General features: G+C 60.9%; 1 protein-coding gene across 2 annotated transcripts in view; it reads left to right on the top strand.

The window, feature by feature from the left end:
- Window positions 1–26,272, top strand: part of ZNF536 (zinc finger protein 536) — a 196,228-nt gene that overhangs the window by 764 nt on the left and 169,192 nt on the right. The gene's annotated exons all lie outside the window — the stretch shown is intronic.

Below are 26,272 nucleotides of genomic sequence, written 5' to 3'. Positions count from 1 at the left end.
GCCAGGGGAAGGGTGGGGCGGGCGAGGACACCTGTGGCTGGTGCCATCCCAGGGGACGCGGTGCGCCTGGCGACGGGGACGGGGAGGGGGCCGCGTGCCGTGCGCTGCCTCGCGGACTTCGGGGGGAGAACGTGTCTGCCGCGAAAGGGCTGGCTGCTTTCCGTCTATTGGAGTGAGAACGTGTTGATTTCACACTGCGGTGGGTGTTTTCCATCAGCCGCTTGGCGGTGTGACCCACGCTAAGGAGAGGGGTGCCGTGGCCTCGGGCTCGGGCCTCCCTCTCTCGGGCTCCCCGGGGCCCGGGCTCCCGGGGAGGCGGCTGCCTACCGCTCCTGGAGGCTGGGGCTCCCGGAAGGCGCTGTTGGTGGGCGCCCGCCCCGGCATCTCTCAGGCAGAGCCGTTCTCGGCTCCGTGGCTGTTTGCTTGGGAAAACAAGCGTGCGGGTGCCAGTAAGGTTTAGGATCCGCCTGCCAGAGACGGGAATGTCTGCAAAGACTATTTTCCCTCTCGGGAGGCAAACACAGATGGGGGAGTCAGGAGCCTTACAATGTGGCTGCTCCATCGGGGGTAGGGGGTGGGGATTCTGCCGTGTGGATGCTCACAGCTCGGGGAGGCCCAGCTCGGCGCGGGTGCCCGGGGCCTTGGGTAGGGCGATGGGCGGGCTGGCTTTGGGGTGCGGCCTCCGGCTCCTGCTTCCTGAGCGGGGAGAGGAGGGAGGTGGGGGGCTGCCGTGGCCCCTTGATCCACGGTGAATGGGAAGGGAAGACAGGACCGCACCCAGTGTCTAATGAGTCCTGTGATTCAAACGAAGGTTTGAACGAATGGGCTCCGGCCTCACCAGGCAGCTTGCCACTGGGGCCTGATGGCGAAGGGCGCAGCGCCCTGGGCATCGGCCGTGGGGAGGCGGGAGGTTCCGCTTGGAGATGCTGTGTCGGGATGGCCCTGGGGTCCTGGGAGCTGTGTGTGGGATGGGGACATCCCCTCCCAGAGTGAGCTGTGCGCCCTGGAGACCAGAAGGGGTCAGGCCTTGGAGATGGGCCACACGGACACCGACTCCCGGCCTCTCGCTGTCTTGCTGGCCCCGCACTTGGATTCTAGGCCCCGGAATGGTCCTGTCCCCGGGCCCTGGGACCGGGCTGAGCTGGCTGAGCCCTGTCTGGGCGTCTGAAGGTCCTGGCGGGGACGCTGCCCTCACGCTCTCCCCTGACGCCCTCCAAGGCCTAACATTTTAAAGTCCTACGCGAAATGCTGCACAGGCAGCGCTGGGGTGACCGGACAGCCACCCGAAGCTCCGTCGCAGGAAGCCCCCAGCCACCCGCCATGGGAGCCTCTCCCCCACGTTGGCGATGGGACCCCCGCCCCCCACCTGTCGACCCCGACGTGGCTCCAGGTGGTTCCAGAGGACCAGGCCCGGCTGTGCACCCTCCAGCCTTACTCTCCCGAGGGACCCTGTGCTGACTCCGTGGGGGGTGGGTCTCAGCGCCCACAAGGTCTTCCCTCCCCCACCCGACGGACACAGAGTGGCTCCCCTGTCCCCGGGGTGTGGGGGGACCTGGCCACGGTGCCCGTCCCGTGTGGCTCCCGCATGGCTCCCGTGTGGCTCCTGCATGGCTCCCGTGGCTCCATGTGGACGTGAGTCAGCGGCCTCCACGGTAATGACTGCAGTTCGCGCTGCAGAGGGTGCTCTGGGAGCACCGAGGGGCGCGGGTAGTGTAATTTCTGTGCGATAACGATGATGGGCCGGCATGTGTGCGGGGCTCTGTGTGGCGTCTGATCGTCACCAGGAGAGCTCGGCCGGGAGGTAGAGATCCCGGTGGAGGCCCTGGAAGCCGTTGGCAGCGTGGGGAGCGAGGCCCGTGACTCTCCCTGTGCCTGAGAGAGACAGTCTGAGCGAGTGGACTTGAGCCGAGAGGGAGGGTGGGGGCGCAGGGCTGGCCTCGGGCCCTGGGGAGGACCTGGGCTCACCCTCTTCGGCCGCCCCAGGTGTGGAAACTGAGGTCACAGAAGTTTGCGTGGCCCCTCTGGTCGCCCAGCTGGTGGACGGTCAGGCCACGCCATGAGGTGCCTTCCTCCTGATTCTGGGGCCTGGCCCCTGGCCATGGAGCAGCCGGGAGGAGATAGACAGGTCCCCGCCCCCAGAGAGCTTCCACCCTGGGGGAGGGGTGGGGGTGGGGGTCAAACAGGCCATCACAGAGCGGATGGTGACAGATGGGGTCAGGGGCAGGGCTGCTCTGCGCTTGGAGGGGCCGTGGTCAGGGATGGCCCCCGAGGAAGCACATGGCAGTGACAGGGATGAGGGGCCTGGAGGAGACAGCCTCCCTGGAGGGAGCAGCACGTGCAAAGGGCCTGGGGTGGGGAGGAACTAGCCATGTCTGAGGGCCAGCCCGCAGGCCGGCGATGATGGAGCCCTGAGCTCTGGCGTCAGGTGACCTGGATTCCAGGTGGCTTTGCAGACCCTAGTGAGGAACTTCCTTTTACGTTCATGTTGCTTTTACTTATTTATTTTTAAAATATGTTTTCATTGATTTTGAGAGAGAGAGGAAGAGAGAGGGAAAGAGAGATAGGAATATCAATGATGAGAGAGAATCACTGATCGGCTGCCTCCTGCATGCCCCCAACTGGGGATCCAGTCTGCAACCCTGGCATGTGCCCTGACGGGGAATTGAACTGGAGAGCTCTTGGTTCCTGGGTTGAAGCTCAACCACTGAGCCACACCGGCCAGGCATGTTCCTGATGCTTTTAATCAGAGGGTGTGTCTGGAGAGACCCTCTGACCCAGGCAGGGAGGTGCTGGCAGGTGCCAGAATTCTGCAAGTGGCTGGGAGCGGCTCCTGGCGGGCTGTTTGCTGTGGCCTGGGACGGGTGTGTGTGTGTGTGTGTGTGGGGGGGGGGGATTGTGTCCTGGTGACATGTCTACGCTGGGAGGCAGTATTGCTGGCCTTGTGGGTGCAGAGCAGGTGGCCAGCTGCACGGGTGACACGTGACCAAGCCCCGGCAGGAGCCTCCCGGGCAGCCCAAACCCGAGCCATGGGCGTGGTTAGAGCTGCAGGTGGCAGGCTCCTGGCTCCTGCTGATCTGGGGCCCACGGAGTGCCCGGCCTGGGGGTGCAGGCGCCTCCCACTCACACGGGAAGCGCTCCCTCCAGGCTGAGCCCTGGTCATTCGTTAGCGTAGAGGTGGGTTCTCAGGGCGGCTCGGGGCGTGGCTGGCCATGCGTGCTGCGTGTGTGCTGTGCCCCCCAGTGTGTGGGCCTGTGCTCAGTGCGAAGTGGGGGAGCCTCAGGGGCCCCAGCTCTGTCCGGTCCACAGATGCCTGCGTTTGCAGACGGATTTTGAAAACTTCAGTTAGCTGCCCACACCGGGAGGAGGAGGGCAAGCACCAGATTCCTTCTCACTGCTCTCTCCTTAAAACGGTGCCTCCTCGGGAGAATTCTCCCACATCCCCACGTGCTGCCCTCGGTAAGAGCGGCCCCTCTGTGGAACACCCCTTTCTAGCCTCTGCACCCCACCCCCTGGGGCTCCCCAACTCCGAGCAGCCTCTGCACCCCACCCCCTGGGGCTCCCCAGCACCGAGCAGCCTCTGCACCCCACCCCCTGGGGCTCCCCAGCACTGAGCAGCGGCTGCTCACCTGCAGGGCGTGCTCAGGAGCGGAGAGTGCTGGCGGGAGCAGCGCGGGCCCGTCTCCCAGGCGCGGCTGTCGGCGGAGCTGCCTGCTCAGGAGTCCTCGGTCGCTGACCCACAGACCCGGGGCGGCAGAACCTCTGTGGTCACGGCCGCCTTTCCCTGAGGGGCGAGGAGACAAGCCCAGAGAGGGCAAGGGGCGCCCAAGGTCACAGCCGGGCATCGGCAGAGCCAGTGCTGGACGCAGTTACACTTGGGCCCGGCTGAGGGCCACCCCGGCCGTCGGGGACAGGGGTTGTGCCTGCCCAGCGGTCCCAGGTGCCGGGGGCAGCCTGTGGCAGGGTGTGAGGGTCAGCGTCACTCACGGCCGTGGTGGCTCCCTGACCCTCTGCTGTGTGTCATCACTGCCATCGTGGCTCCTTCGTTTCAGCGCAGCTGATGTGAACCAGCTCCACGGTGCTCTGGAGACCCGGCAGTGCAGGGCTGGCAAAGCCCATGGCGTCTGCGCCCAGACCCAGGAGGCCAGGACCCGGGTGGCGAGGCCCTGACACCTGCCCCTCACGCGTTCCTGTGGGTCCCCTCTTGGTTGCAAACCTCGGGGTTTGGACAGCATGCAGGGTGCTCATGCCAGCTTGGCCCTGGAGGCCTTGGGCTCTGCCCCAGACTGTCCCTGGGGAAGGGCCACCCAGAGAGCCCTGGCCTGGCCTGCTGGGCCCCGGGCGGCCGCCTCGCTCCCTGGAGCTGGCACCTGAAGGTCCCTGAGCGCAGACTCACGCACACAGCGGCCACACAGTGGGTACACAGCAAGCACACAGTTGGCACACAGTGGGTGCACAGCATGCACGCCGCACACACACAGCACGCAGCACACACACAGCAGGCACGGCCAGCCATGCCCTGATCCACCCAACAGCGCGGGCTCTGTCCCTGGGGTTCGCTGGCCTCTGTCTGCCGCTCTGCGTCCCTGTGGCAGGAAGGCCGGGTCCTGGCTGCACAGGGCGCCCCGCCTTCCGCACATGGTTCCTTCACCTCCTTCCTATATCTGCCCCCTCACCTCTGAGGAAGGTGGACAGGACGCCCTTTGTAGCCTCCGCATCCCGCCCTCTGTGTCTCCCCCCCAACACCTGAGCCACGGTACACCTGACAAGTCTGATGTGGGGACACGGGGATGGTGGATGCGTCTGATTTGGCAGCAGGTGAGACAGGAAATGGAGAGGCTGCTGGGCCACCCAGCCCCTGCCCCTCCTGGTCCCAGGGCCACTCCTTCCTGCCGAGGTGGCCCGTGTCCTCAGTGCCCCCGCCAGGCACGCAGGCGGCCCCGCACCCGTCCAGCTGGGGGCTGCGGGCAGGTGCCTGGGCAGGGCGGGGCGGGCCGGCCTGGCTCCCCTCGCCCCGGGCACAGGCCGAGAGGCCTTTCTGCGGGTGTAACGTTATTTGTTTTTATTTCCGTAATTCCTTTATTGTTTGCACAACGGCTGTCAGACTGTTGCCTGCGAGTATCACAGGATAATTGCGGAACGCTGCATAAGTAATTTCGCAGGAAACCCGGCCCGGTCTGCATGGGAAATTGTTTCTCGTTGCTGCATCCACGGGGTTCATTATGGCGGGGCTGCTGCCGGGCCTTCCACCTTCCCCACCGCCACAGACACGGGCGGCAGGAAACGCAGGCTCCTCTTTTCGGCCCCGTGACATTTCTGGAGGGTGACGGAGGGTGTGCTGTGGTCGGATGCAGCCTGGCCCGGCAGGAGGGGCCTGGGGCTGGCATGGCCCGCGGCTGGCAGGCAGGCCAGCGGCTCCTCCCGCCCGCCCGCGCCCCGCGCCCCTGCCCACCGTTTCCGCGATATTGATGGTGTGTGGCGAGGAGGAGCTGTGTTTTATTCTCGAGGCTCACCCCGCTGTTATCAAAGTAACTTCCAGCTTATTAGCGACAAAGGACTTTTCTCCTCGCGCGGCCCTGCTCGCCGGGGCTTCCTGCATTAAACTGCTGCTTCCTGTCCTTGATATGCATGACCACATCTGGGCAGCCGCGCCGGCCTGGCCGCTTAATAACAATCACCTTCCCGCCCCGTCCCTGTTGATTGTTTCTAATTCACTCTGACAGATAGTGCCTGACAACTCGCCGGCGGCCCTCCCTCCGTGACCTGAAGTTACTCACGGCACTTATAGAGGCTGTCATTTTTAATATTTGATTTCATTTTAAGTTATGTGTTTTACTGAGAAGATGAAACCAAAAAAAAAAGGGGGGGGACTTGTAATGGAACATAAATTTAACCCTCTGGCCACCCAGGCCGGCTGCACAGCCCTCCGTGGGGTGGCCTTCCCTCCCCGGAGCGCGGAGCTGCTGCGTGCGGTGCAGCCCCTCTCCTTCCTCCTTCCTCCCCTTCTTCCTTCCTTCCTCTCCTCCCCCTTCCTCCCCTCCCTCCTTCCTTCCCTCCCCCTTCCTTTCCTCCCTTCTTCCCTCCTTCCTTCCCTGGAAACAAAGCTTCATTTCACATCCGTCCCCTTTACCGGCACTTGAGCCGTGCTTATGGAGCTAATAATGGTGTTTTCTGCTTTGCACCAGCTTGTGATTGACAGGCTGTGGGGTTTGACTCGAGGGAGGCAGTCAGGGGCGAGGCCTGGTCATGTCCAGGTGACCAGCGTCAACGAAGGTGACCTTCCTTTTAGGAGATGCTCCCCTTTGTGGGAGCTGGTGGGACAGAGACGTGCCGCCCCCCCCCCCCCCAGGCTTGGGATGGGCCAGTCCCAGAGGGACAGGGGGCGGCGGGGGGGGGGGGGGCACGGGATCCCATTTCCTCCGGCCCCTTCCCGCTGAGCCTGCGGCGGGGTCCTCGCGGGCAGGCGTTTGTCCACGTCACTTGGGGGCCACCCCGCCATGACTTTGCCTTTGTTTGCCGCTAGACAAAGGCCCCTGTGTCCCTCGGGGCCCTTCAGAGGCTGAGAGCGACGAGGCCGCGCATTAGGTCAGCTTTGCAAATAGACCACAGAGCAGAGAAAGAGGCCTGTTAACCCAGGGCGCCGCCCGCTGCTGCCGGCCGCCCGGCCGTCTGTCTGTCCCTCGCAGCGTGGCACGGGCAGTGCAGAGGGACGCGGGGCGCGGTCTGGGTGGGAGCTCGCCGTCACCGTTGCCCGCGGCCTGGTCCCTATGAGTGGTCACCCCAGGCCCGGCTCCCAGCGCCCCGGCTGGCTTTCCCCTGAGCCTAGCAGTGGTGCCTGGGGCGAGGGTGCCGTCCAGGGACCCAGGAGGATGGGCTCCCAGTGAGCGTGGGGCCGAGGCCTGCTCCCAGCAGCCTTTGCTGCAAAGGCGGCTGTAGGCGGGCAGGCGAAGGGCGGGACTCAGGCTGCTCCACTGCCCACAGCGGCCATTCGCTGCTTCCCTGCCGTCGCTGCTCCGGCCAGGCCTGTGGGGGCCCTGGGAGGGCCTGCTTTGTACCAGCTCCGTCCAGGGTGGCTCTTCCCTCCTCCAAGCCGGTCCCTTCCGTTCCCTGGGCACGGGGGTAAACTGAGGCAGCAGCTGCTCCCCAAGTGGAGACTGTCCCTCCTGGGCCCCGAGCGTCCCTCAGTTTTTTCCTCCCGTCTCCGGAACGGGGATGGGGGGGCGCGCAGACCCCCCCGTCCGTGTGGGGTTTCTCAGCGCCGCGTGCACGTGGGGCTGTGGCTAGCCGTGTCGGAGGGCTGCTGCCGAAAGCAGAACCGGGAGGTTGTGCACAAGAAGCAGGGGCCCAACCGCAGGCGCAGCCTCTCCTGCTCCGGACCCGGCGCTCTTTATGGGCGAGGCGGCGGCCAGGCGGGAGGCAGACAGCCTGTTCCCTCCCACGTCCCCGTGTGCGGGAGTCCAGCCTTCCCTGGCGTGCGTGTGGCTGTGCACATGTGTCTGTGCATATATGCGCACACGTGCATGCATGTACCTGCATGTGCATGCATGTGTGTGAGCATGTGTGAAACCCACTGCCAGGGGTCGCCGGGCGGTGCTGTTGGCCCTGACAGTCGGTGAGCCCCTGTGCGCTCAGTGAGGTCGGGCTGCAGGCCCCGCAGGCCAGGCCCGGGCCGTCCCCTGCAGCAGGGCCTCGGAGCAGGGTTTCAGGAAGGCTCTGTGTCTGAGGCTCACCCCCCAGCAGGGCCCAGTTTTGCTTTCACTCCCTGACCACGGCCTGGGGGGCTGTTCTTGGCTCTTGTACAGTCGGAGAGAAATAGGGGATTGACATCAGCCCAGACTGATCTGGGTTCTGTGCCGCAGGCCCACCTCCTGCCTGTGAGCTGGGGAAGCCCCGTGGACACCCCACCCCATCCATCCTCCCCGTCGCCTGGGAGCTGGCGGGGGCGCGGGCGCTCAGTGGGGACGTAGGCCTGTGTCGCCTCAGGGGCGCTGCTTCCCGGAGGAGCTGCCCCAGAGCTGCCGTCGGTCAGCACGGCCCGAGGCCCGGCCCCGAGCATCACAGACGCAGGCTAAAGGGAAGCGCCGCTGGGGACTCTGGCGGCTACCACCCTACGCCCGGGGTGACCGTGCAGAGGGAAGAGGACACAGGCTGGGCTCAGAGAGAAGGTGACCACGCCACCTCTGATCCCAGTGGAGCACAGGCGCCAGGCCTGAGCGAGGGGTCCGTGCGTCAGGGCCTGGGAGCGCCCAGCTGACCGGCGACGAGGGGCTGGCGAGGATCCTGAGCGTGCGCCGTGCGCGGCTCTGCAGTCCCTTTAAGAAAGCGAACGTCAGGCCCTGGTCGGGGCTTGATTGGTTGGCACGTCGTCCCGTTTGCCAAAAGTTCACGGGTTTGATTCCTGCTCAGGGCACGTACCCAGGTTGTGGGTTTGATCCCTGGTCGGGGTGCATGCAGGAGGCAACGGATCGATGTTTTTCTCTCTCTTTTTAAAAATCAATACCTCAACTATAATTGAAAAATAAAAAAACATTATTAACAATCAATTAAAGCCACACCCTCAGGTGAGAGTTAAGAAAAGAAAGCAGGCGTCAGGCGGGCGTGCGGTGCGGGCAGGGCTCCAGGGCGAGCTGGCCTGCAGCCGGCCCGAGGAGACCAGGAGCTTTTCATAAACGCAGACAGACAGGGAGAAGCCAGAGAGCGCTGCCTGCGGGAGGCACGACTTTTCCAGATGCCTTTGCAGGTGGGGGTGGGGGTGGGGCGGAGGTGGTGGCTGATCCAGGCAGAGGCTGTGGAGGGGGGACAGTGGGAAAACGGGACGGGGCGGAGCTGTATCTTCGGAACGTAGGATCTGAGCGGGTGGGGTGGAGGCGCGGCGGGTGCCTGATGGTGAGAGACGCCTGCCATGCCTGGGCATCTGCGATTACCCGGGACCCACCCAGGCCCCGGGCACCTGAGGGCCGTCCCAGAACCTGGTGCTGAGGATGTGGGGAGGGGAGAAAGGACATTGGTGGCCTGCGCATGCCTGGCGCCACCCTTGTCTTGCTCAGGGCTTAGAGCAGCGGTTCTCAACCAGTGGGTCGCGACCCCTTTGGGGGTCGAACGACCCTTTCACAGGGGTCGCCTAAGACCATCGGAAAACACATATCTAATTACATATTGTTTGTGTGATTAATCACTATGCTTTAATTATGTTCAGTTTATAACAATGAAATTGGGGGTCCCCACAACATGAGGAGCTGTACTAAAGGGTCGCGGCATTAGGAAGGTTGAGAACCCCTGGCTTAGAGGGACCTCAGGAAGACGGAGGCCCAGCAGGGCTGGCCGGGGGTGGGGGCGGTGTCTGCACTGTCCACCCCGCCGGGGTGCTCTCAGGCCAGGACCACGGATCGTGCACAGCGGGTTGGCCTTTACAAGACCCACGCTGCCTCCACCCGCGCCGCACGCCCCCACCCGCTCCCTGGGCACCGCGAGGGTGCGGGCCGCTGCCGAGAGCAGGCCCGGACGCGGGAGCAATTAGCAGGTTCGTCAGGTCTCCTGCTGATCCTTCCATTCCAAGGGCAGAATGTTAGTTTGTTCAACTCCCCGCGCCGCGCCTTGATCCCAGCGTGCGAGCCCTGGCCGCGCCTGGCTCCCCGGTCGGAGGGTCAGGGCCCGCGGCTCTCCAACACGCTCGCCGAAATCCAAACACTCGCGGCCACGGCTGATCTTGAAACCAAGGCACAACTTAGGAAGCGAACACTTAATTATCTTGTTTATTCGGGGCATAAATAGAGTGCGTGCATTTAAAAATTTTTCTTCCTGATAAGGCCTTTAGGCAGTCTCTCCCTCCCCTCTCTTTCTTTCCCTCCCCGACTCTCTCCTTCTTTTCCTTCCCTGTTTCTGCCTTTTTTTCTCTCCCCCGCCTCCTCCTCCTCCTTCTTCTTCTTCTTCTTCTTCTTCTTCTTCTTCTCTCTCTCTCTCTCTCTCTCTCTCTCTCTCTCTCTCTCTCTCTCTCGCGCTCTCGCTCTCCCACCTCTTCCTCCTTCTCTCCTTTAAAAGGGGTGGATCTGCTGCAGCTCTGTGGCCGCCCTGACAGGGGCAGGAACCTGTGTGGGTCTGGCCCTCAGGGTTCAGCCAGGCCCTCACCGGAGCCCACGTCCGCCTCTGACAGTCCCACGGGGGCCCAGGGCCAGCAGGGCCAGGCGTCTGGTGGACAGGACCTGCAGGCCCGGGGAGGCGAGGGGCAGCACAGTGGCTGTGGGGAGCGACCCCTGCGCTGAGCCGGCCACGGGCCACGTTCCTCATCCACACGCCTCTGTTCCCGTCTTTGTCCTGCTCCTGCTTGCAGGTTTAATATTTTTTGAAGGGCACACTTCTTTTTAAAAAAATATATTCTTATTGATTTCAGAGAGGAAGAGAGAGGGAAAGGGAGGTAGGAACATCAATGATGAGAGAGAATCATTGATTGGCTGCTTCCTGCACATCCCCCACTGGGGATAAAGCCCGCAACCCAGGCATGTGCCCTTGGCTGGAATCAAACCTGGGACCCTTCAGTCCGCAGGCTGATGCTCTACCCACTGAGCCAAACCAGCTAGGGCTTTTTTTTTTTTTTTTTAATATGAAGGGCACACTTCTTTTAATTAACTATTATACTTAGCTTTGTGAAGTAATAATATCCAAGAAATCTCTGGTTTGACCTGCCAGTTAGATGCGGGGTGGGGGGGCCAAGCGGCAGTTTACAGGGGATCCGAGAGAAGACACTGGGACAGGGAATCGATAATACAAGAATGAACTCTGGGTGTTGCATACTCACAACTGTAGACTCGCTCTTGCCCCCCCCCGTATGTTTTATATTAAATATTAAATTATAACATAAATCTTCGTTTTTCTGAAGGAGCTTGTCTGTGTGTCAGCTGAGGTCGCCCTGTGCGTCCGTGGTCTGCGGGCAGCCTGGCAGCGGGCACTGCTCCCGTGAGGGCCCCATGTGAGGTCCGGCTCATGGTTTCGAGAGGCAGAAAGAAATCCAGGTGGAAGAATGAAGATTTGACTCCGGCTTTTTAAATTATATTTTTATTGATGTCAGAGAGGAAGGGAGACGGAGAGAGAGAGAAACATCAATGATGAGAGAGAATCATGGACCGGCTGCCTCCTGCACGCCCCGCACTGGGGATGGAGCCAGCAACCCAGGCCTGTGTCCTGACCAGTGACCTCCTGGTTCATAGGTCGATGCTCAACCAGGAAAACGTCAGAACCACAGTCAGACCACGGTCAGAACCACACGTGGCCCCGACTGTGGCCCTGACTGTGGCCCTGACCGTGGCCCTGACTGTGGTTCTGACCTTGTGGTCACTGCACTGTGACCTCCTGGTTCATAGGTTGATGCTCAATCACTGCGCCACGCCGGCCGGGCTCGACTCCAGCTTTGACCAGGCTAAGTGTCTCCCATTCTCGCTTCCTAGCGGTGCAGCCTCTTTCCATGTTGGCAGGTCCGAGCTTGACCTCTGACAACCAAGTGTCTCCTGCCGGGAGCGGGGAGGCGGGTGTGCTGTGCCCGTGGGGGTGGAGGGCTCGCGCCCAGGGTGTGCGCCGTGACGAGCTCCCGCTGACATGCTAATGTTTCATTGTAATCTGGAGTGCCAGGGTCCTCTCCAAATGAAGTGGCTCAGGCGAGGCTGTAACGTACACGAAGTGGAAGAGTCTAATGCTAATTAAACGCCACCTGACTGCAGGGTCGCGTCTGTGGATGGCCGGGAAGAGCAGCATCCAGCTGGGAGGTCTGGGAGCGCGTGATCCCTGCGACCGTGTGATCCCTGCGAGCACACCTTCCCTCACGGGAACTCCTTTGCAATCCAGACCCGCATGCCCCCACGTGGAAAAGCGCAGGCCCGCAGGGAGGCCGGCCCCTTCCATTCTGTCTGGTGGTGGACGAGGGCCTTTAATGTGTAATTGATTCAGGAGGTCTAGGGTGGAGCCCCAGGAAGTGCCCTGAGGCTGGCCCAGCTGCGTGGTGAGGAGTAAGAGTCTAGAGCAGTGATGGCGAACCTATGACATGCGTGTCAGAGGTGACACGCGAACTCATTTTTTTTGGTTGATTTTTCTTTGTTAAATGGCATTTCAATATATAAAATAAATATCAAAAATATAAATCTTTGTTTTACTATGGTTACAAATATCAAAAAATTTCTATATGTGACACGCACCAGAGTTAAGTGAGGGTTTTTCAAAATGCTGACACGCCAAGCTCAAAAGGTTCGCCATTACTGGTCTAGAGCCTGACATTGGCCCTGACCGTGGCCCTGACTGTGATTCTGACTGTGGCTCTGACCATGGCTTTGACCGTGGCCCGACTGTGGCCCTGACTATGGTTCTGACTGTGGCCTTGACTGTGGCCCTGACTGTGGCCTTGACCATGGCTCCTAGCACCACTGACCACAGGGAGTGATGACCCTTGGAGTCTCCCGTTTTACTTGCCTCACCTACCACCTCCACCTCTCTTGCTCCCGCCTGTCCCACATTCATCACCGACTAACAGCAGTGATGGCTCGAGGTGGTTAAAGACCCCCGCCCACCCCCCAGCCTTGTCTTCCACCAGCCGCCTTATCTCCGTCGTCTGAGCTTGGTGCCTGGTCTCTTCCCTCCTCCTCCTTCTGTCCTCCAGGATTTATAGGTTCTTCTCCGCGTGGCTGGGCGGAGTGGCACTTCCTGACCCTCAGCGAAGAGGGACTTGTGGGGCAGAACCGGCCATGGCCGCCCTGTGCAGGCTGAGCCTGTTGGGAGGCCTGGAACCTGAGGTCCCCTTCCCCCGTCCACCCCCAGCTTGCCTGTGACCGCCCCTTCCCTCCAAATGGCATGGAGTGAGACACGTGCCCTCAGGGGCTCATGGGAACGTGGATCTGGGGCTGCTAGACCTTCAGGCTTTTCAAGGGAGGTCAGAAATCTGAGGTTTTTCATGGGATTTAGCCAGTTTTGCAAGCTGACACCTCTGACGTGATTTTCTTAAATTGCCACGTGGACACATGAACGTGTGTGGGGATTCAGCAAGTGGGCCTCGAGGTGCAGCCGGCGGGGCAGGGGCGGTGAGGCGGTCCCCAGCAGCGCCCCCCGTTGGCTGCAGGGAGCCGCGTGGGCAGGGCTGGCGGACTCGGCGCTCTGCGGGAGTGGCTCCGGAGGACGCGTGTCTCCCCACCCGCCTGTCTGCGTCCACCTGCGACGTCGCAGCCACTGCCCCACGAAGTAGATTCAGCCGCGTCCTCTCTGTCCAGAGCTCCATGCGGACGTCCACCCACCGCGGCCTCTGCTGTTTGTGCGGGAGCTGCCAGCCGTCTGGCGGCCGCGCGGATGTGCGTGTGCGTGACGTATAATGGATTTAGTGTTCCGTGGTCTCTCTGCGACTACCTTTGATCAGTTTCAGCACAAGATTAGGCTCGCAATGGAATGCTTACCAAGTTTAAGTGGGATTAAGGTTGTTAAAAATGTGTCCAAGTGGTGGAACCCTGTATGTCGTTTGAAGACGTTATTTCTGCCCGGGAAAGGGCTTGATCTCGTATTTATAAATTAAGGGTAGCACAGGGCCCTGTGTCTTTATTCATTTACTTATCCTCGCCCGAGGATATTTTTTTTTTCATTGATTCCTAGCGAGAGTGGAAGCGAGGGAGGACAGGAAGAGAGCAAGAGAGAAACATGGATGTGAGGGACACATGGACCGGCTGCCTCCTGCACGCACCCCGACTGGGGCTGGGGAACCCGCAACCGAGGTTCGTGCCCTTGACCCGGAATCTAAGCCGAGACCCTTCGGTGTGTGGGCCGACGCTCTAACCACTGGGAAAACTGGCCAGGGCTCTGCGTTTTGTTTTTGCAAACCAAGCGTGAATGTGTGACGTGGAGAGGGTCCAACCTCGGCGTGTCTCAGGGAGCCTGGCCTGTCCGTGGGGACTCAGCCCTGGACATGGCTCTCGCCGTCCGGGGAGGGGGTCTGACTGGTTGTGGCTTTGACCCGGTAAACCCGTCGGGGAAGAGGGTAGATTCCCTCACAGATGCAAAGCCACGCGGCCCTACCACTTCCTCTCAGACCATAAGGTTCGCAGGTTCCCCCAGGAAAAGATGCGTGTGTGTCATTGAACCTTATTTACCTGGATCCCGTCGGTAATTCTCCGGCTATTTTTTTTTTAAAATCCTCACCTGAGGATATTTTCCCATTGATTTTAGAGAGAGTGGGAGAGAGAGGGAAAGAGAAACATCGATGTGAGAGAGACACATCGATTGGTTGCCTCCTGCTCAAGCCCACCAGGGCCCAGGCTGGGGAGGAGCCTGACACTGGCTAGGGCAGCTATTTTTTTTTTATTTATTTTTATTTTTGAGAAGGAAACCAATTCTATTTGTTTTTACAAGGAATTCCTTCGGCGGCTGTCAGCAGAATAGAGCCGTTCCACGTTCAGGTGAAGAGGAAAAGGCCGTCCTAGGCTGCGCTGTTACGGAAAGTTTATTATTATTGGTGTAGGCGCTGGCTGGGGGCTGGAGTGCCGAGCGGCTGGTAATTTAGCTCGCTCCTGGATCCAATTAAGCCCAATCTATGTTGTGTCCACAGTGGGGGGACGGCCACAGCTGAGCGAGCGCTCCGTCGCGACAGCGACACACCTGTGGCACCCTCCCGGGGACGCGCACCGGGGGACGCGGGGCTCCGAACGCCTCTTCTTACCGCCGGGGGAGACGGGTCTTCCCAGCTGATCCTTAGAAAGCAGCTCCCATGTAGTGGCCGATGGGGAGCAGTGGCCGGTGGGGGGCAGTGGCCGGTGGGGAGCAGTGGCCGGTGGGGGGCAGTGGCCGATGGGGAGCAGTGGCCGGTGGGGGGCGGTGGCCGGTGGGGGGCGGTGACCGATGGGGGGCGGTGGCCGGTGGGGGGTGGGGGGGCGGTCCTGAGTGATGGTGTGGCTTTGCCTGGCGAAGGGCTGGGCTTCTGGGGGGAGAGCTCTCAGGTGGAAACGCACCCTCTGGTGGCCAGGCGTCTGCGCGGGGCGACGCATGTCCCCAACTACGGTACCTGGTGCGGACGGAGGCACGTTGAGGGAAACCCAACATGAAACGCCAGGGCCTTCTGTTCTGCGCGGGAGCCACGTGCCATAAACACTTTGGGCTCCAGCCAGCGCCTCTCCCTGGATGTGATGGCACGTGCCTGACGTACCTATAGGTCGCGCCCCGCACCATCCGAGAAAACCCGTGTTTTATAGAACACACTGACACCCCATCCTGGCAAAAGAAGCAAAATGAAATCAGCAGGCAGACGGCATTCTCTTGAGTGAGGTTATGAAATTCTTTTATTTATTTATTTATTTATTTATTTTTACCGAAAACAAGCTTTAAATATGGCTTTCCATGGAATCATCACTGCCTCCGTCATCAATATCCGTCCTTAGCAGCAGCCTGATCACGCAGCCAGCAGGTGAAACAGCTATTAAAAAGTGTAAAAAAATGATTAATCAGGTGGGGTGTGGGGGGGCTGGTGCTCTCCTATTATTAATGCTAAGTCCATCTTTTTGAAAGTGTTTGTTTTTAATAATCGCCTGTAATATTAGTTTGCAAAAAAAAAAAATGTAATTGCTCCTTAATTCTGCATCCCGGCCTCCTCGCGGGCCCCAGGTAGCACGTCTCCGCGCTTATTGTTTGCGACGCTCCGTGTAAAAAATCACGTTCATTTCGAGGGGCTGTTAGGGTATTGATTCTGCTAAAGGCTCCCATTAGCTGGCCGCTCTCACCCTCCTAGGCGATGCCCGGCTGGCTGTGCGCGCGCCTGCTCCGTGCCCGCGGCCGTGGTGCCCGGACCCGGGCTGCCGGCTGGCCACGGCTGTTCAGTTATTTCTCAGCACCGAACCAGAGCAGCTTAACGGGGCCGCGGTTCGAGCCCCACACAGAAACGACAATCTGCCGCCCCTTTGTTTTTTAAATATTAACGCTGGACGGGGGTAGTATTTTGGGAGGAAAAAAACCTGTGGCGCGCGGAGAAGTGGCGTAAACAAAGGCAGCTGGGCCTCGTGAAATAATGGAACAATAAGGCCCTCGCAGCCGCTCTCATCGCCCCAGTATGTTAATTAGCATTCTGCGCTGGCCGCGGCGCCCGGAACATGTCATCTGCGTGGAGTACAGTACAGCTGTGAGCACACATTCGTTTTTGTGGGTCCCTGGAGTTCGCCCCGCCATTGGCATATGCGTTTGGGCCAAAAGTCAAGCCACCCGCACGAAAGTAGCACGCCATCGTGGCAAAATGTCATTTGTCTTTGCTTCTCCCCCCCTCCCCCCTTCCCCTCCCCCCCCCCCCCCCCCGTGCCACATGCCACCCAGTGATGTCATCCTGTCCGTTTGCATCTGCTCCTCTGCTCTGGATTTGCGGGAGGGGGGGGGGCGGGGGGCCGGGAGGCCGGTGAGCAGGGGCCCGGAAAAGGCCCGTGGCCCCCAAAGACTCGCATGAAAACACGATTCTTTCTCTTTGTATTATTTGCCTAAAAATGTGTCTTTAAAAAAAAAATGCATAGATTTGCTAAGTGTCGTGGACTCATCCTGCACCAATCTCCCTGGGGAGCGGGAGGGGCGGCTGATTCACGAGGAAGAAATAGCCTCAGTGAACTGGGCCCTTTTTATCGTCTGTTCCTGCATGTGGCACCCACCTGGTGGGGCGTGGGCTTCCCATCGCCAGCTGAGCACACTGAGGCTGCCGCACGGTTGGTCCAGAGAGGGGCCGAGTGTAGGCCCGGCTGCCTCCATCCGTGGCAGACACCTCGGGCTGAGACAAAGGGCCATGCTCAGGGAAAGGGGTTGGCACCGTGGGCAGAGGGAAAGGGGTTGGCACTGTGGGCAGAGGGAAAGGGGTTGGCACCGTGGGCAGAGGCAGCTCTCTGCCGGGGGCAGGAACTGGGACTCCGGAGGCAGGACTCAGAGGCCCTGCTCCTGTGAAGTCCCTGCTCTGTGTGGCTGGTGGGAGCCGCCCTGGCACTGCTGGGACTGGCCCAGGTTCTCTCCGATGCCAGACGCTGGCGAAGGCGATCTCGTCATGGTTGTCATAGGAGCTGGCCCCGTGGCCACACCTGCTTAGGCTTTTACCTGCTGGAAAAATGAGAATGGTCCCACGTCGATGATCCTTGTTCTCAAAGTCATTTACCTTTCAGCGTGTGTGTATGTATGCATACACACATGTGTTTGTGCATGCATGTGCACGTGTGTCTGTATTCACACACGTGTGTTTGTATGTCTGTGCACATGTGCATGTATGTTTGTGTGTATTTGTGTATGCACAGGACACACACACGCTCATACATGGACTCTTGTCCACGCAGTACATATCCTTTTACAAAACAATTTTTGAATCAAAAGTGACATTTTCTAGCCCTTTGGATGCACTACCCACTCAGAGGGGCGCTGCAGCTGTTGGAACTTCTCAGCTTCCTGCGGCCCATCCCGTCCCATCTGATCTGGCTGCGGCCGAAGGATCTTTAAAGGAACATCTTTAAAGGAACACGTGGCTCCACAGTCACTTCCAGGCTCTCTGGGCAAAGCCTGTGTCTTCCGGGAAGATGAGATGGACGCTCAGCTCTGGATTTTCCTCTTCCTCCGCCTCAGACCCGATGGGAAGTCGCCCCCCGCCAGCACGCGCAGCATCTGGGCCGGCGCCGGCTCCACTCGGTTCTGCTTCTGGGCCGTGGAGGGGTCCCGCTGTCCACGTTTGGTGCCCTGAGCTCATGTCCGCCGGGAGCAGACAGGCTGAACGTTCATAGCAGTTGCTTCTTTTTAAACAAATTCCGGAGCACAGGCCTCTCTTCCCCCTGCACCCCCCCCGCCCCCCAGCTCCGGCCCCCGCTCGCCCCCAAAGGCCTCAGGTGGAGCCTCTCCCCGGACCGGCCAGGCGGGAGGCGGGCAGCCAGGACGCTTCCAGGGCGCTCGTTTCTCTGTTCCTAGAAATCCACCCCTCCCTCGGTTCATGGCTCTTTAAATATTGAAATGCCTGGGACAAAACAACACGCACACCACACAAAACAAAACAAGACGCAGGCCGCCCGCGCGCGGGAACTGCCGCCCCCAACAACGCGGCATCTCAGACTTGGTCTTCCTCGCGGTAAAAAGTATATGATTAATAGGAGAACTCGCCTCCAGATGTGGCCCTGGCGTAATAGCGCCTCCTCGATGCCGCGGGGAAGGCGGTGCCCCCGAGGAGCGCACACCTGGGCCCGACAGAGATCGCATTGAGGGACGCCGCGCTATCACCGCCGAGAGAGACCAGGCCGGGAGCAGCTGGAGAGAGAGCCACGGATCTGCATGCAAATAGCAGCACATTGTTAACTTCATCAGATGCCGCAGAAGAGGTGCCAGGGCCTGGGAGGGGGAGGACGGATGGACAGACGCAGGGCGCACGGAGGGAGACGCGGAGGGAGAGCCGGGCGTCAGGGCCCGCGAGGGGGGCAGGGGCCAGGTGCCGCCCGCCCGCCCACCCGCGGTCACAGGTCCCAGATGCTGGGCTCGCTCTTTGGAAAGACAGGAACCCGGGCGTACATTTCCATGGAGAGGAAGCTTTTATTTTTATTTTTTTTTATGGTGATGAAGGTCAGGGCATTATTCCTCCTGACGCCATCACTCCCAGGAAATAATATTTCTGCTTAAATAGCTGGTGGCGGGAGGGTGAGAAATACTGCCCCGGCGTGTACAGAAGAAAGAGGTGGGGTTTTTTTGTTTTTTTTTTTCATTAAAAAAATAAAATACAAAACCGGAGGCGCTCTCTGTGGACGGGAGCGCAAGGTGTCCATGGCGCCTGGAAGACGCGTGGCCACCTGTTAGTGCATTCCCAGGCATCGGAGTGGAGACGGGCGTCTTCGCTCTCCTCCATCTTTCCGAGAGCACCATAAAAAATAAAGAGTAATACTATTTAATCACCCACGGCGCAATGGTGCCTTAGTTGTTTACTGCCACCGCACTAATTGCTGTGTACTAATGTGTTTCTCTGTGATATCCAGGAGTGCGGAGAGAACAGAGATGCATAACCAATTAAATGTAGGGTTTTTATGTTAAAAATATAGCCGGGGAGGCTGGGAGGGGCCCGGCGCCGCCCCGAGGAAGGCGCTTGGCAGCGTCTCCGCGCCCCACAGACGGGGCCGCGCGGCCTCTTTTTCGCAAAGACAAAGGGGGTAATATTTTGGCAAGAAAACAAGCGCACGGAATACACAGCCCACAGAGAGCACAGCACACAGATAGCACAGCACACGGATAGCACAGCACACAACGCACTTCCTGTGCCCCGGCCTCGGCTCTGGGGTGCGGCTGTGCTCGCTCCTCGGGCCAGGATTGGGGGGCTAGATTGGGGGGAGCTGGATTGGGGGGAGCTGGATTGGGGGGCTGGATTGAGGGGGGCTGGATTGGGGGAGCTGGATTGGAGGCTGGATGGGGGAGCTGGATTGGGGGAGCTGGGTGGGGGAATTGAGGGGGTCAGCCTGGAGCTCAGAGCGCCCAGGACTCCCCAAGGCGCACGGTCAGTGGTCCCAGGAGCCTGCACAGCCCAGAGGGGATGGTGGGGTGGACAGAACCCCATTCACAATAATGACCCAGGCAGGGGCATAACAAAGGAACCCCAGCCGCCCAGGCCGGGGCTGTGGGTGGAGAAGTCACGGGGGGACCAGGGCCGCCCCAGCAGCCGCCGCCTATATTCCTTGGCAGCGCGCCCAGAGTGGCTGTGTTGGGCCCGCACCACCCCTGCCCGCCTGCGGCCCCCTCGCGGCTGCACTTCACCTTGTGGAGGGGAGATAATGAGATCAATTAGAGGCACGGGTCCCGGGCCCAGACAGCTGCCAGCGGCGTGTGGAAGTCAGGCCGCGGGAGCGGGCTCCACTCCCTGTGCCCACCTCGCCCTGAGCGCACCTGGGCCCCACCTCGGCCTGCGCCCTCCTTGCTGCCCCTGCCGGGTGCTCACCCCTCACACCGCTCCGCGTGGCTCTGGGCCCGGCCGCTGGGATGCGGGTGGGAGTGTCCTTGCACCCGCACCTGTGGGGTGTGTGTGTGTGTGCGCGCACATGCGTGTGTGTGGCGCGTGTAAGTGGGTGTCCAGGAGGGTGTGCCCCACTGTGTGCCTGAGGAGCCAGGCCAGTGCCACGGGGACTCTGGCAAACCCTCCGGTCACAGGAAGCAGCAAGGATCCCACCGGGTGTGGTTTGGCTCCACGTACCCATCTGGTGGTGGAGTCTGGTGTCTGACCTGGGAGGGTCACAGGGGAGACCCCTGGAGCCTGCCTTCTGCTCTGTCTGCGACCTTGAGGTGCCCTTGAAGGAGGGCTTGGACCTTGCTGGGCCTCGATCTGCCTCGGTGACGTCTGGGAGGGCCCGTCCTGCCCCTCCTCGGCTGGGGTGGATGTGCGAGGGTGAAGGCTTCTGACCAAGAAGAAACGGTGCTTACCAGCCCCTGGACACCCCTTCCGGCCGACGTGCTGCCCTTACTCTCCCGCGTGGCACTCGGGCACCGAATCCGGGCGTCCGGCTGCTCCGAGATGGCGGCGGGGACTCCTGGCCACTCCTGGAGCGTCCCCTTTCCCTCCAGGTCCGGCCCCTCCCCCAGGCCCGTTCCCGCTCCTTCCACTTCCCACCCCGACGTTGCCGGCCTTGGCCCTGTTCTCCGTGAGCAGCAGATAAATAGGGGAGAGGGAATGGCGTGAGGGCCACACTGACCAACCCTACAGGCCAGAGGGGAGGGCCTGACGCAGCGACGGGATCAGGCTGGCCCAGCTCCAGTTCCCCGTCTGAGACGTTCACTCCGACCTCTGCGACCTCCCGCGGTCGGCTGAGTGTAAAGCCCGGTGCCAGGTGCCAGGGGCACGCAGGCTGAGGCCCTGGTCCTGCTGGTTGCAGGGCCCTTGGCGGCCTCTGGGTTTCTGAGCCCGAGGGCGAGGAGTGCGGGACGAGGAGTGTCTGACTGGCCTGGCTGGCGGGGAGAACCTGCTGGAATGTCGCGCACCTCCGGAAAATGTGGTTTGAGATGGCAACACCGTTGCTTTTATTTTTCCTTCCCAGCATCAGCCTGCCCAGTGGTTAGAGCATCAGTCCACAAACTGAAGGACTGAGGGTTCAATTCCCCGTCCAGGGCACGTACCTCTGTTGCAGGCTCTGGATGTGTCTCTCTCACATCGATGTTTCTCTCTCTGTCTCTGCCTTTCCCTTCCAGTCTTTCTAAAATCAGGGGAGAAAATGCCCTCAGGTGAGGATTAGCAACACTCCTTGGTCCCGCTGCTCATGGGTCTACCCAGTCAGTGGCCCCCGTGTGGCCGGGACATTGTTACCCCCCCCCCCCCCAGCCAGGCCTGTCCACCCCCGAAGAACAGGTGCCTTGGTCCTAGGCAGCTCCGAGGCCAAATGCGTCTGAGTTATGAGTGGCCCCAAAAGAGGTGAGCCGCAAGGCGCCTAAGGATTAATTTTTTTAGCGCTAATTCAGAGGGACCCAACTGAGTCGTCCCAGACTCTGCCTCGAATCTGTGGGGCCTGTGCCTGCAGGTCCAGTCCGAGGCCCGAGCCTCACAGGCTTCCCGAGGGCGGGCGGGGGCCGTGCTCTAGAACAGTGGTTCTCCACCTTCCTGACGCCGCGGCCCTTTAATACAGCTCCTCATGTTGTGGGGACCCCCAACCATAAATTATTTTCGCTATTTCATAACTGTAATTTTGCTACTGTTATGAATCATAATGTAAATATCTGATATGCAGGATGTATTTTCATTGTGACAAATTGAACATAATGAAAGCATAGTGATTAATCACAAAAACAATATGTAATTAGATATGAGTTTTCCGATGGTCTTAGGCGACCTTGTGAAAGGGTCGTTTGACCCCCAAAGGGGTCGCGACCCACAGGTTGAGAACCGCTGCCCTAGAAGGTTCCTGTCTGGGCTCCTTGCTGCTCACACTTTGGCTGATGCAGTGACTCCCCCCCCTGCCGCCCGCCGCGGGGATCCAGCTCTGCCCCCACCCGTTGCCAGGACAGATGTCTCTGCTCCTCTTTTTTAAAAAATATATTTTATTGATGTCAGAGCGGAAGGGAGAGGGAGAGAAAGAGAGACATCAGTGAGGAGAGAGAATCATGGACCGGCCGCCTCCTGCACGCCTGACACTGGGATCGAGCCCACAACCCGGGCCTGTGCCCTGACGGCGAATCGAACCGTGACCTCCTGGCTCCTAGGTCGACGCTTAGCCCCTGAGCCCCGCCGGCCGGGCGGAAAGCTTTGTTCTTAAAAATGAGGCGTCCAGTCTGGATGCCGCCCCGACCCTCGGGCTCTGTGGACGGGCCCCAGGTGGTTCCTGTGTGTCGCGGCTGCAGAGCGTTCACGGTTTGGCAGAGTTTTGGTCACTGCGGTGGCGCGGGCTTCACCATCCATCTCCTCTGAGACATTTGGGTGGAAATGCGACCAAACAATAATAGATCAATACATTTAAATTAGAACTTTCAGAAACTCAATAACTGTATTTACAAATTAATAAGGCACCGCGGAGAAAGGCCCGCAGTCCGTTGTTTAGGGATGCAGTTAATTTTCCCATTGATTACGCATTCTTCTGGCGGATGGGCTGCGAGCAGGGAATTATTATTTTTTTAATTATTATTTTTTATTGATTTCAGAGAGGAAGAGAGAGAGACATAGAAACATCCATGATGAGAGAGAATCATGGATCGGCTGCCTCCAGCACGCCCCCCACTGGGGATCAAGCTCGCAACCCAGGCCTGTGCCCTGATCAGGAATCGAACCCTGACCTCCTGGCTCATAGGTCGATGCTCAGCCCCTGAGCCACGCCGGCCGGGCAGGAATTCCTTTTTCCTGCGATCCCTGTGTGCAGACTCCGAGTGTGTGTGCTCTGGTCCCACCGCGCCTGACTGTCGCCTGGCCGGCCGGGGCCCTAGTGAGGGGGCAAAGGCAGCTGGGGTGTTGGGGGGACAGAGGGAGGGACAACAGCCAGGCCCTCGTGGCTCCGGCTGGAGAGCGTGCGGGAGATTCGGTGAGGGAGTCCTCACTCCTCGGACAGAGTCAGGAGCCGCTCTTCGTTTTCAGGGGGATCCCGTGGGGATGCTCAAAACTCGCCAACCTGCTCTGTGTATCGGGAGCAAAATGTAGGCGTTTCCCCCTCAAAACAGCACAGCTGACTCGGGTTTGCAGGACGGTCCCTGCCGAATCCAGCAAGGCAGGCCCGCCCCGCCCGGCCTGGGCAGTGAGAGCGCCGAGGGGCCCAGGGCCACCCCTTCACTCGGCCTCGCTTGGTCCCCCCCACCCCCGCCACCCCTTCTTCCCAAACATCGGTCAGGTGTCCCTGGCAGGCCGTGTCCTGTGCGTGTGAGGGGGGGCTGGGGGCTGGGCGGTGCGGGGGGGACGGGCTGGGCCTCTCGTGGACGCCCATCCTGGCGTCCTGGGGAGTGACCTGGGGAGTGACCACGACCTGGCTGCAGTCTGTATAAACTCCCCTCCAGCCTCTCGTCCCTCCTGCCACACAGTCGGTCTGCAGAGGGCATCTAGGGCAGGTGTGGTCTTAGCTGGAGGAAGAGTGGGAGCAGGACCCTGCATGGGTGAGCACCAGAGGCGGGAAGGGGACAGGGGAGGGGACGGGGGGGGAGGGGACGAGGGTGGAGGCAGACAGGGTGGACGCTGCCTCAGCTGAGCTTGCAGACCTGTGACCCATGACCTGGCTGCAGTCTGTATAAACTCCCCTCCAGCCTCTCGTCCCTCCCGACACACAGGAGGCCCCCAGCCGTGTCACCAGCACCAATGCCTGCAGACTCCTAGAGCAGTGCCGGCCTGCGGCCAGGGCCACAGGTGCTGGGTGTGAGAGTTTAGGCCAGTGATGGCGAACCTATGACACGCGTGTCAGAGGTGACACACGAATTCATTTTTTTTTGTTGATTTTTCTTTGTTAAGTGGCATTTAAATATATGAAGTAAATATAAAAACTATAAATCTTTGTTTTACCAGGGTTACAAATATCAAAAAATGTCTATATGTGACCCGGCACCAGAGTTAAGTTAGGGTTTTTCAAAATGCTGATACGCCGAGCTCAAAAGGTTCGCCGTCACTGGTTTAGGCTCTTGGGACCCCGGGACTTCTGGCCCCGGGAGCAGCAGCAGGGCCTGCTCCTGAGGGCCCGTCCAGAGCCCCGTGTCAGCAGCAGCACGTAAGGCCGCGTGTCGGCGTCTGTACGAAGCCGCTGGAGGAGGTCGTGTTTGAGCGAGTCGGGCTGTGCGATGGGGCCCGAGGCGGGGAGAAGGGCAGAGGGTCCCGCAGGTGCACGTGCCCGCCTCTCCTGGCCCCCACCCCACCCAGGCGAGGTCAGAGCGGCCTGAGAGTCAGCGGGGCCTGGGAGAGGGCGGGCGCCCAGCTGGGAGATGCTGGGTCCTCGGAGCCCAGAGCTCAGGGCTGTGAAGGGCCGGCCGCTGTCCAGGGCCTGACTCAGCCGAGTCTGGAGGCCGAGGCTGCTGGAGCTGGGGCCCCAGGACCCAGTTCTCCCGCGGCCTCGACGGCACAGAGGGGCCCCTGCTCCCTCCACGCCTCCTGCCGCTCCCACAGGCTCCGGCACATCTGCCGCCGAGGCCGGCGGGTCCCACGCGGAGGCCGGGGCCGTTTGTCACCCACGCTGATGTGAGCCATGACTCCCGGCCCATGGCACTCCAGATAAGGTCAGGCGCTCACACAGGGACATTTGTCGCTTCTGTTGCTTAATCCCTGTTGGAAAAGAGCCGCAGACACTAATGGCTGGTCCCCGGGGCCTGGCGGGAGGTCACGGCCCCTCCACCTCTCGCTCCCCGCACAGGGGCCAGGGCTGACAGCCAGCCTGGGGGAGGCTGTGGGGGAGGCCAGGCACCCGGATCCCTGGGGTCCTTCCCTGTGCACCCCAACCCCTTCCCCTGTGAGACCGAAAAGGTGGTGACCCGGCTGGAAAGTGGGTGCTGAGAGGGAGGGGAGGGGAGAAGCAGGACAGGGGGTGGCTGCCAGGCTTTCTGCAGAGCGTGGGGTGCACGGTGGCCTCTTGTTCACCCCGAGTTAAGGCTGGGAGCCCACAGAGCACCCACGCAGGGACCTGCTCCGTGCATGGAGCCCCCCGCAGGCCCAGGTACATGGACGGGCCCTCTGCAGGCCTGAGTGCATGTGGAACGTATACAACCAGGACTGCTGGGACCTCCCCTCCCCTTCACCAGCTCTCACGCCGCAGGTGGTGGGGTGGGAAGAATGGCGGCGGGGTCAGGGGTCAGGGGTCAGGGGCCAGGGGTTGGTCAGAGCAGCCAAGGCCAGTGGCTCCACATGGCCCGGCCGGCGTGGCTCCGTGGTTGAGCGTCGACCAATGAACCAGGAGGTCACGGTTCGATTCCCGGTCAGGGCACAGGCCCGGGTTGCAGACTCGGTCCCTAGTGCGGGGCGTGCAGGAGGCAGCTGGTCCATGATTCTCTCTCAGCATGGATGTTTCTCTCTCTCTCTCCCTCTAAAAAGAAAAAAAAAATCAATATAAATATATCCTTGGGTGAGGATTAAAAAAAAAGGCGATGGAGCCCAGCACAGACAGACCGGAGAGGGATCCCGAGACAGGAAAGGGGAGGGACGCGGAGGAAAACGGAGTATCTAATCTGCTTAGAGCTGGACCCTCCTGCCAATCTTTCCCTCGTTCTGGTCGCAGTGTGGCCGCCCGCTCCCCAGCCACGGGGGAACGTGATTCTCGCCAGGCCGCGGGCCTGTTGTCACTGTGCCCGGGGCACTCCCCGTGAACCCAGCGTCCTCTTCCCGGCCTTTGCTCAGTCCAGGATTTCCCCCAAACATGCGTCCCAGGGGAGCCGCGTGGCCTGTGGGCCCCAGTCAATCCTCGGCCTAGGCTCCTGGACGAGTCCCCGCAGTTCAGCCCCACCTGCCGGGCTTCGGGGAACCCCAGCCCCCCACTGGGGAACCCGGCCCCGATGGGTGTCATCCAGAATTTGCCAGAAACCAGAAGGAAACCACAAACCCACGGGGCCGGGAGGTGGGGGCAGAGAGATTTTGCGGTCGAGTCTAAACTGCGAAGGGAGGGTAGGAGCAGCCGCCGCGGGGACTTCATTAAGGCGACCACAGAGTGGAGCCTGCACAAGGCCACGCCCAGGCGGGCTCCGTGGGAGGCCCCACGTGGAGGGAGGTTGGGAGGCTTGGGATTGAATCCCCACCCTCATCCCACCAGCGATTCCCTGGCGCCGCCCGCCCGCCCCAGAGGCGCTTCCTCTGCCTGGAGCCCCCTCTGCGCCCCCCTCCGTGCGAGTCCCCCGCTTCCAGGTGCCTGTTCTCACCAGGACCCGG

Source organism: Myotis myotis, unplaced genomic scaffold, assembly GCF_014108235.1.
Source record: "Myotis myotis isolate mMyoMyo1 unplaced genomic scaffold, mMyoMyo1.p scaffold_m19_p_37, whole genome shotgun sequence".
In the NCBI taxonomy this organism is placed as follows: domain Eukaryota; kingdom Metazoa; phylum Chordata; class Mammalia; order Chiroptera; family Vespertilionidae; genus Myotis; species Myotis myotis.
This window is presented reverse-complemented; position numbering and strand designations above follow the sequence as displayed.